Genomic DNA, 12,047 nt, shown 5'->3' on the forward strand with positions numbered 1-12,047 from the left:
AACCCAAAAGACCATTCAGTCCGTCTATAGGTTAAAGGAAACCCGTGTACTAAATATCTGTGAAATCGGTTGAAACGCGCGGACTTTCTGTTGCATAGAGAAGAGTTTTTACATTTCTGGGCGCCATTTTTTAAGATGGCGGCGTATTGGAAAAATCTTTCTTAGTACGTGCCTACTAGTTATGAGTAGCGTTCCTGCAAATGTTTAGCCTTCTAGGGCAAGCGGTTTGGGCTGGGCGTAGATTATCAGTCAGTCAGTAAGCCAGGACTTTGATTTATATAGATATAGAAGGATTAAATTTTTAGAAATAATTAAAGGAAAAATGCATTAGAGAGCGTCCATAAACTACGTCACGCGAAAAAAATCATTTTTTGACCCCCCGTCCCCCCCAGATCACGCTTCGTCATGCTTTTCTCAGACCCCTCCCCTAAAAACCACGTCACATTTCTTTAACCCCCCCCCACTCCGCACTATGATTTGTCTTAGCTTACAAATTTAATTTGATTAATTTCTTGAGTGATATGCCGCCCTCTCAGAAATATTTTGCTCGGCTGAAAATTCAAGTTCTCTTCCGTTTTAAGCTTTTTCCCTCTGATTGACCTTTAGAATTTAAATGTCTGGATGTGCTTTTTATAAGCTTCAAAAAGTTCCATAAAGCTTAGTTAAAGGGGCACACTTTTTATGTTTCGACACTGTCACCGAAAACAGACTAATCGAGCTTGAGATTGAGAAAATTTGCCAAAGAATCGAAACCATTTCAATCGGCAGGGGGATTTCATTCATCCTCACAAATAATAGGGGCGAATAAACAGAGACATGAGAGAGTTTACGCTATTTAATTTAAATGCGCTATTTAAATTGGCTATATAAAGGTGTAAATAGTAGATAATTGCTTAAATTTTCTACTATTTAAGCGAAGATGGAATAACAATTTTGGTAAATTATTGTAACGGTGGACTATGGAATGTTGTCTTTCTTCTTCTATAACATAAGAGAGCCAATCGGCCTCTTACTGACTTCGTAACAAAATCAATGCTAAATGTGACGTCACGCATCGAAGAACACCTCCCTCCCCCTTGTCACGGACCGTCACAAATTTAGAAACCCCCTCCCCCCATAAGAGTGTGACGTAGTTTATGGGCGGTCCCAAAGATACCGATAGACCTATGGGCATAGTCGTCAAAGAACGAGTCAAAACAATACTCGTCCGCTCGGAGTCAGGGCCAGAAATAAGCAAAGGACACTGGACATTGTCCTATAAAACTATAAAATGTTACAAATTTTTTTTTTAAATACTAAGGGGGTCACTGGACTGGGTTTGGATAACTTGACTATGGAGATGCGACACTATTTTTTCTACACTTCAGTGGACAATGTCCTATAAATTTCCAGTCATACAGGGCACTGGACGCATGTCCTATAACAAATTTTTCTGATTTCCGGCCCTGCTCGGAGTCTTAAATTATCTACAGCTCACTCAGTTCATCATGGACCACACCTATATTGGAGGAGGCCAGGGTTAATAATCAGCGCGCTCGCAACACTACAACTATCTTTGCAACCCTCTCGCAACAAGTGTCTGTAGGCGAGTTAGTGTAGTATTGGGCTGTCGTTTGGAATGTCCGTGGTTTAAATCTCGGTGGTCCGGTAGAGGAGAAAAAATTAAAATTAGGAAAAAAATATAGGAGCCAGCTGTGAGAAATACAAATACTATTTACAAGTTGGGAAACCAAAATAAAAACCTCTCCTAGTCGCGAATGCAATTAAGAGGTTTTCCTTAAATAATTAAATAAACACAATTGGTATTAATTATTTTAATCGCCATTAATTTACCTTTATTCTAGTTAAATCGTTTTAAGAAACTTTATTCCTAAAATCATTTTAAACATAGCTATTGTTGACGTTTGAATTTAAGCGTATGCCTCCAACAATTTTTGGAAATTTAAGGCACATAAAGCCAGTGATCGTCATAAGAAAACCCTTTGGGGGAAGCCCTGCCATTAGGAGGCTAGACGTGTCTCGTAACCCGATCGCCGCGTATTTCTTAATCCTAACGATGGGAGTAGAAGCCAAAAATTGCTTTCTGCGAACACGTTTGCTCCGATTTACCAACTGAAAACGCGGTGACAGACACAGAGACGTCCAGTGTAATACCTCTCCGTGACGTCATCGTCACGCGGATAGGAAAAATTGACTAACGTAAGGTCTTATTCTTCTTCTACACACCAGGTTAAACAAATAGCCTATCGTATACATATATATGCGATATGGCTAAATATATTTGATTATGCACGTTGGCTGTAGACGTAGTCGATAATAAAAGCAAATTGGCAATTCCCACTGCGAAAAAAAATTAGGTTCCGACTGAAAAGTACTAGGTACAAGGCGAAAGTCAATACGTGAATAATTAGTTTACCCAATTACATCTCCGGGGAAAAATACAACGATTTCAATAAAATCGATGGAATTGAACATATTTTCGCTTTGAGTTTGTTCTGCTTCAAGGCTAATTGGGACCCAGTATTGAAATTGCTAATCAAAGTTGGAGTGCAATCATAAAATCGAAATTAAGTCAAACGCAAATAAAATTTACATAATAATACAGTACGTACAAGAAATCATTTTCTCTAACCATGAGTTAATAAGATGTGTTCTATAAGTTTGTCACTGGTTACTGAGAGCTTGTTATGAAGTGACGTAGGTCATAGATTCTCGTAAAGCGACGCCTGGTGAGGCGCTGCTGTCAAAGGCTTAGTACAGAGTAAATAGGAAGATATACTGCAAATTGCAAAACCGAGTGTAGTCAATGCTAGCGTTGTTCTGGAACTAGCTCTCAGTAAGTCTCTAGCATTACGAAGTATAGGTTGTGTCATCCTACTTATGGAACATATCTTATAAACTTATACTCTAACCAAAAGCAAAGATTTGGTCATTTCTAAATTAACACCGACCCTGTTTGAAATTATTCACGATATGAGAGGGGGGATATTGAGGAGAGAGAGACAAAAGCTCTACGCAGAAAATGGGTAATGATTTTTGGGATGTGGTGCACTCCTGTAAGCCCAGCTTCTGGGCTCCCTCACTCTCACGTTGGCGGAATTTTCGCCATATTGGAAAATGGCGCCAAAAATAAAGACAAATGCCAATAACTCTGCTTCTACTTACCCGATTCACAAGTCACGCAAGCCCTTTTCTTCAATTTGTCGGTGCCCAATGTGCGCCGCCGCCAAGAGAAAGGATGCTTCTTTAAAAAAATTGCTCGTGGATTGGAATTAATTAAAAACAAAGGAATTTAGAAAGCTTCCTTAGGGTTTATTTTTAATTTCAGTTTAACATATTTAGAAACAACTTATTCTACGTGTACCTTAATATAGCCAGGTACCGCCCCATATATTATGTCCGCGCACGAAATAAATTTAAAATGGATAATGATTAAAATATCACATTTATCACTTCGCGATATATACTAATAATATTAATAAGCGAGTTAAACGCTTAACCCAAACCAAAATAGACAAGGCCTTAGAACTAATTAAAATTAATGAGCAAAATCATTCGAATAAATATTTATAGAAAGAATTTTTAATTTCTTTTTGCCGAAGCAAACAGGCAATATGCTGTACCAGGAATACATATATTTCTTGTGCTTCTGCTTGGAATCATTAATAGGCTATGTTCTGGGTCTATCTGCTTGAATAACAGGTGAAGAGGTGTAGAAATCGCCACCCCTGACGTCATGCATAATGTATTTGAACTAAAAAACCATGTGATACTGACATAGCCCAGCGGTGTCCTCCCATTGGATCGAATCCCATTCGACCAAATTGCCACTCGACCGATTTGTCTGAAATATGATTTCAAACAAATGTCTATGTAAAACATCTTCTCTCAGTGTGGTTCTCTGATTCTCCATCACGTTTTACTGCTGACGTTTCATTTCCTTTTTGTGGCTTTTAGTAATCCTTCGAAGCACAAAACAGCCGTAGAAATTGAAATTCCAATCAACAAAATGTAGATTTCAAGAATAATATTTTCCAAAGTCAGAGGTTTAACAGCTTCTTCCTCACGGCCGTGTTTAGGTACGAACATATTGGGTGTTTTGTAATTACATTTAAACCGGGCAAGTTTAATTATTGGTGGAATTAAATCGGCACTGCTAAACCATGACGCTCTGCAAAACAAATGTTAAATTGTTGATGATTTCCGTGAAGTACAGGTCACAACCTAGGGTAGGAGTAATCAATTCATAGCTTAGATCGTCATTTAAGTGGCGACATGAAATTTTGCATGAAATTGGAGAAATAAGAAGTATTGGAGAAAAAAATACGAAGTAGAGGTATTTTACGAAAACAACTTAAAAAGTTTGCTAATAATTAAGAAATTTTGAGATATATATTAAATATGCAAAGAATTCGAAATATCAGAGGAAATGGCGAAATAACAAATACCACTAGTGTTTCTAAAAATTGCACAGATAAAGGCGAGGTTGAATTTATTCCCTTCAGAGTAAATCCAGTTCCATCAGCTAGAGCCTACCTTGCTGCATAATGTTTTTCTGCGCAAACTAGCTTTAGCCGCGTAGCTCTAGGATTCCGTTATATAGTTCCACTCCTATTCCTCATAGTTTATTTACTAGGTTTTTTAATAGTGAATATTGCAATAGAGTTAAGGTCTCCCTATTCCTTTATTGAAGAAACATCGTTGACGAAGCTGTGTTTTATATGTGTGTAAGAGCTATTTTACAGTATATTTTCGTTCATGGTGGCTTGAAAAATTATTAATAAATTCCTTTGTTAGCAAAGCTAGGAATATGTAAAAGTTAAATGGACAAAATTGATTCTCTGAAGTAACAGACATTCGATTTTTCAGAATTAAAGACATGATTATAAAACTTAAGTTATATGAAAGAAATTCTTACTTTCGTTTCTTAACCAAAATACCAATTTCTGAAATTATATTTCATAAAATCCGTGGATTATTGAATTGTAAGTTTTATAATCTCTTATTTCAATTAACAGTGATGTGTATATATCTACTTGAATATGAAAATAAACTTATTATTTTTTTTAGAATACCAAGTATTAACAACTATTAAAAAGTAATATTGGCAAAAGTTCTTAGGTAGGAGCTTTATATATAAATCGAAATTACTATTCCTTTAAAGATCCATGAGGAACACAATTTCTTTCTAGAACTGAAACGGAGAGCAAAGGTACAGTGCAAATAATGTTTGTAAATTGAAAAAACACAAGATAAGTCTTTTTAAAATAACTGATAATTTAAATTAAGGTCTATAAAACCAAGAAGGAACTTAATATAGTAAATTCCTTCTTGATAAAACTAATAATGTTAATATCTGTTACTTCACCGACTATATTTTGTTCAGTGATCAGTTACGGTAAAGTGTTAAAGTTACAGTTTTGAAAACAACAAAAATCAGAGATACCGATCCCACTGTAAGGGAAATTTCTAAAAAAGGCTTAGGATTTTTTTTAACGAAGTTACCTTGTTTAGCAAGCACGAGGCTAGGCACCTTGTTTTTCAACCTGAACGAAAATTGGTCAAAATATCTCTTAATGTGCTAACTTGGTAGAGCATCAATGTTTTTGCCATATTTTGAAAGTTAATCAAAATACTCAGACTAAAATTGTTCTTAATGAAACTTCAGAAGTTTAACCTTCATACATATTGTTAATTTACAAGTATTCCTAAACTTCGCTGTAGTTATTGGATGGAGTGGACCACAAAAACCCAACGCTTTTTCTAGGGGAAATCTGGCGAAAAACTGTGATTTTGTTTTTTTTTTAACCATACGGGCGGTAGTCAAATCTTACCTAAAAGGGTCTAACAACCCTTAAGGGTATACCTCTGTGTATTTCACAGGGATCTGCGAGCTCGACCACGCTCCCATGCTTTACAGAGAGCTCATTTATGTGAAAACGTAGTTAATTGTTATCAGGTCGCTCACGCGAATATTATAGTTGGCGTGCTTGTCTGTTCAATAAAATTGGTTAGCCGAATATTCACATTTGATTAAATTTTTAGAATGGAAACGAACCCCTCATTGCAAGATTAAAAAAATTATGTTTGACATTTGAAGTGTCTAAAAGGTTTCTTACAAAGTTATGATTAAATCGGACAATCGTTTATCACATCCTTTTCTGTATGGAACCGCCCTGAAGAAGGAAAGAAATGGATTTTCCGAGGCGTAAAAGGAAAACGGTAGCTCTTCAATAAATATCGGAATTTGCTCTTTCGTCATGATATCGGGTGTTAGAAGAGCTGAACGTCCTTGGTGACATTCTTCTAAAACTTGTTCGTGTTCATATATTAAATCCAATGATTTCATAAAGGTAATTCTTTTGTATATTTCCCTCATGTGGTCATCTGTTCTCTTTTCAAGTCAAGAACATTATCATATATATATAAACAAAACTAATATATGAGGCCTATACACCTACCTCGAAATTGTAGCGAACCTTTCCCATATCTAGTGACACCAAGTGTAATTGTTTACAATAGTAGACATCTTCTAAAGTTTCAATTCTTTTAATATCCGGCGGAATGGTCACTTTGGATAAAAGAAGATTTTCAAAAACTGTTAACATCAAGTACATTCCGAGGATCCAACTGAAAAGCAGTTTTCCGAATCCAAACTTAATTTTATTGAATGACACCGAATCTGAACGAAAGGAAAATTAAATTATAAATATGGCGTTCATAAATTATTTCGCCTAGTTCATATTTCACATTACAATTCGTATTTAAATTACATGAAAGATAAATTTCAAATCAAGGGTCACATCCTTTATATCCAAGGTCAAAGATATCGATTTTTAACTTAATAAGGGAAATTTTAAAGCTGGATTATCAGAAAAATTCCAATTCCGTGCCAAATAACATCACTTGAAACCAAATTAAAATCCGTTTAAAATTTTGAATCATCATGTCTTGGGCTCTAAAAGTAAAGTCACTTTATACATAGTTTTCATATAAGAGAGAGAGAGCCTTTTACCCCTAAATTTATTCCCCGTTCTCTCCCCCGTGTCGGGCTGAAAAATATTCTGCGAACCAAAGCTAGCAAACGAGTTTTCAGTATAACGTTGATTTTCCCATAGAACTTGGGATAATATTAGGGTTTGAGGATTCAAATTGTTATTTATGGTCGATTGCTTACTTCTCACTGTAATTTTAAAAATCGGTCAGATAAGAGTTTGTCAATATCATTTTTTGGATTACCAAATAGCCCTGGTCCATATTGAAATAACTGCGCTGCTACGGCGGTCGCTCATTCTCCGGGGCGAAAGCTAGCGCCATTTTCAAAGGTGCAATGCTGCCAGAAACGTATCCCTATTACTTTTCGGACTGATTGTCGTCGGCTCCTATTCATTCTGTTTTCAGACACTGAATATCCGAAAAGGTTAATATTCGTTTATAGAAACTTTAATTGGCTTAATTTCAGTACTATTTAATCAAATTGGAAGCCTCAATTTCTATTGAAGAAAGTATAGTAAAAATCTAAAGATAGACGCTGCCATTTTATAATTGTGCCATCAAGTTCTCCCAATTTTGAAGCAGACGATAATCAGTTACAGAACCAAGGCCCAGTCGTTCAAGGACGTGATTAAGTTAGCCATGCTAAAAAAACCCTCTCTCCATATTTGGCGGCTGATCACGTGATATTATTCCCGCGTAAAACGCCACAAGATTAATGAGAACTCTGCGGCGCTACCAACCCTCAAATTCCAACGCTTGTCGGGACGTGCGGTTCCCCCACCACGGAAAGCAACCCCAATGGATTAATCTCGCTTTATAGTTCAGAAACGGTTTCAATAGCTCCGATGGAAAGACATGCCATTACCACTGAAATAGCTTTCGCCATACCGGACTCTTACGTGGGCATTGTCACGGGCCTACAAGAACTACTCGAACAAGACTTCCACATCGGGGGCGGCATCATTTATCCGGACTGTTCGTTTACGCTCGTTAGCTAGCTATTGTGCCTTTACCGACCTCGACCTAGAGTTGAAGCGACATATCATACAAATATGTACCTCAAAGAAGCTCCGACGTATGGCCTTTGAAAATCCATCTCTAACTCTACACCAGGTGTTGGAGAAAGGCCGCCTTATGGATATATCCGAGTCGCAAGCGGCGACTATAGAGAAGATTCAGTCTTCTGTAACCAATGATGCGGTTCATTATATGGCTGATCAGAAACCGAAAAGGCAACCAAATCATCAACGAGCACACAGCGCGAACCATCATCAACGTCAAGCCGCCCACATCAGTCAAAAATCATCTCCGTCCAACAATCCGCCTTCACATAAAATTTGTGGACTATGCGGAGGATGGTATCCTCATACCAAGTATCCCTGCCCTGCTCAGGGTAAAACGTGTAATAAGTGCGGCCGAAGCAATCACTTCAGCAAAGTCTGCAGATCTCCAGCGAATAGATCACGATCTCAATCATCTCCACCATCTACACGCCGCCAATCATCATATAACCCCCGGAGTTCGCAACCCTCCAGAGTTAATACGCTGGCTGTCGATGCCACCGACGATCGCATCACCAACCCCGAGAACGATGGTGACAACGACGATGAATTTTTGTTCACCTTATTTGGAAGTGAAAATGTATCCGCCTCCTCACCGCTCATAGATGTCACTATGGAAGGGACAAACGTCACCCTCCTTATGGACACTGGAGCCAGCGTTAATCTTCTAACTCATGAAACATATCAAACGCTGAAGGACCAACCACCTCTGCTCCCATCAACAGCGAAAATCTATCCATATGGGGCAAACACGCCTCTAAGCTTGCTAGGAACGTTCGGTACGAACATCAAGACCAACAACGCACAAGCCCACTGTTGTTTTCATTTTACAAGCGAAAATGGACGCTCATCACCGTCCATACTGGGATATCCCAGCCTGCAGGCATTGAAGCTCATCAAGCAACCAGCGCCTATTCGACACACCGTTCAATTCCTGAGCTCCTTTGATATCACAGAGAAAAATCCAAATCTCATTCGCGGTATTGGCAAAATAAGGGACATCGATATTAAACTTGCGATAGATAAATCCATCCAACCAATTGAGCAACCTCACCGCAGAATACCTTTTCATTTACGAGTAGGCCTCGAAACCGAATTAGAACAGCTCCAACGAGATGATATCATCGAACTAGTCACGGGGCAAAGTACGTGGGTTTCCCCGGTGGTACTGGTGGTTAAGCGCCCATTACCGCAACTTGGTAGAGCATCAATATTTTTGCCATATTTTGAAAGTTAATCAAAATACTCAGACTAAAATTGTTCTTAATGAAACTTCAGAAGTTTAACCTTCATACATATTGTTAATTTACAAGTATTCCTAAACTTCGCTGTAGTTATTGGATGGAGTGGACCACAAAAACCCAACGCTTTTTCTAGGGGAAATCTGGCGAAAAACTGTGATTTTGTTTTTTTTTTAACCATACGGGCGGTAGTCAAATCTTACCTAAAAGGGTCTAACAACCCTTAAGGGTATACCTCTGTGTATTTCACAGGGATCTGCGAGCTCGACCACGCTCCCATGCTTTACAGAGAGCTCATTTATGTGAAAACGTAGTTAATTGTTATCAGGTCGCTCACGCGAATATTATAGTTGGCGTGCTTGTCTGTTCAATAAAATTGGTTAGCCGAATATTCACATTTGATTAAATTTTTAGAATGGAAACGAACCCCTCATTGCAAGATTAAAAAAATTATGTTTGACATTTGAAGTGTCTAAAAGGTTTCTTACAAAGTTATGATTAAATCGGACAATCGTTTATCACATCCTTTTCTGTATGGAACCGCCCTGAAGAAGGAAAGAAATGGATTTTCCGAGGCGTAAAAGGAAAACGGTAGCTCTTCAATAAATATCGGAATTTGCTCTTTCGTCATGATATCGGGTGTTAGAAGAGCTGAACGTCCTTGGTGACATTCTTCTAAAACTTGTTCGTGTTCATATATTAAATCCAATGATTTCATAAAGGTAATTCTTTTGTATATTTCCCTCATGTGGTCATCTGTTCTCTTTTCAAGTCAAGAACATTATCATATATATATAAACAAAACTAATATATGAGGCCTATACACCTACCTCGAAATTGTAGCGAACCTTTCCCATATCTAGTGACACCAAGTGTAATTGTTTACAATAGTAGACATCTTCTAAAGTTTCAATTCTTTTAATATCCGGCGGAATGGTCACTTTGGATAAAAGAAGATTTTCAAAAACTGTTAACATCAAGTACATTCCGAGGATCCAACTGAAAAGCAGTTTTCCGAATCCAAACTTAATTTTATTGAATGACACCGAATCTGAACGAAAGGAAAATTAAATTATAAATATGGCGTTCATAAATTATTTCGCCTAGTTCATATTTCACATTACAATTCGTATTTAAATTAAGGCCTACTATCGAGGACATTCTGCAGAAGTTAAATGGAGCTACCGTCTTCACCAAATTAGATCTCCACAAAGGCTACTATCAGCTCGTACTACACGAGTCTTCAGGCGATATCACTACGTTTAGCACGCACAAAGGACCCTTTCGATTTAAACGTTTTAGTTTCGGAATATGTTCGGCAGCCGAAATATTCCACCATGTCATTTATTGCATCATCCAAGACATCGATCACTCACTCAACGTGTCAGATGACCTGCTGGTCTACGGAGACGGGTACACTGAACATGATGCTGCTCTAGATAAAGTTCTACAACGCCTGGCAACCCACAATATCACACTCAACTATGCAAAATGTGAACTTTGCAAACCGGAACTTGCATTTTATGGTCACGTCTTCAGCAAGGACGGCATATCGGTCCACCAGGCGAAGATTCGCTCGCTCCGCACCATCGCTACACCTACCACTCCGGATGAAATTCGCAGTCTCTTGGGTCTCGCGACCTACTGCTCGCGGTTCATCCCCCACTTTTCCGACGTGACGCTCCCCTTGCGTCGGCTCACCCAAAAAGGGGTGGAGTGGCATTGGACTGAGGCTCAGACAAATGCATTAAAGGTCCTAAGAGGTCATCTAGCGAAGGATACCATATTGTCCTATTTTGATCCATCCAAAACAACCACCATTTATGTTGACGCTAGCCCAACGGGGCTTGGGGCCATATTGACACAAACCGATCAAAAATCGACCATAGCGATTATCGCTTTCGCCAGCAAAGCCCTAACCGACGTAGAAACTCGCTACTCGCAGACGGAACGAGAAGCTATGGTCGTCGTCTGGAGCTGCGAGCACTTTCACCTCTATATTTATGGCTCCGCATTCACCGTTATAACGGATCACCTACCGCTGCTCACGTTATTACCCAATCCTAAGGCGAAAACATCCGCACGTATCGAACGGTGGAACCTTCGACTTGTGCCCTATGACATGAAAATGGAATATCGATCTGGAAAATTCAATCCGGCCGATTATCTATCGCGCCACCCAGAGAAGACGCCCACTCTGAAAGCTAGTCACTCGGCTGCGACTGAAGCACACGTCCTTCACATTCTCTACAATGCTATCCCGAAGGCGATACGCTTGGAGGACATAAAATCGGCGTACAAAATGGACAAAACAGTCCAAACCATCATCGATTGTTTTCTTTCTGATCGCTGGCGTGTTCGAGCCTCAGAAGGCATTGATCTCGACATCGTTGAGCGATTCGGCACTATCAAATCAGAAATCACCATCGTGGATGGAATCATCCTTAAGGGTCACCGCATTTATGTTCCACCTTCGTTGCAACCCCGGGTTATTGCGATAGCCCATGAGGGACACCTCGGCGTGGTAAAGACCAAACAACTATTACGCACGAAGGTGTGGTTTCCCCGCATGGATGTCCTTGTCGAGCAAGCAATCAAGTCATGTATACCTTGCTTGTCGGTGACAGCACAAACCATCAAAGAACCACTCAAAACGACTGAGCTTCCGAAAAAGCCTTGGTCACAGATAGCAATCGATCATCTCGGCCCGTTCAAAGGGAGATATCTATTGGTAATTGTGGACGAGCAG

Source organism: Phalangium opilio, unplaced genomic scaffold (genome assembly GCF_054372755.1).
Source record: "Phalangium opilio isolate 3A_F unplaced genomic scaffold, DU_Popi_V2 ptg000390l_1, whole genome shotgun sequence".
NCBI lineage: Eukaryota > Metazoa > Arthropoda > Arachnida > Opiliones > Phalangiidae > Phalangium > Phalangium opilio.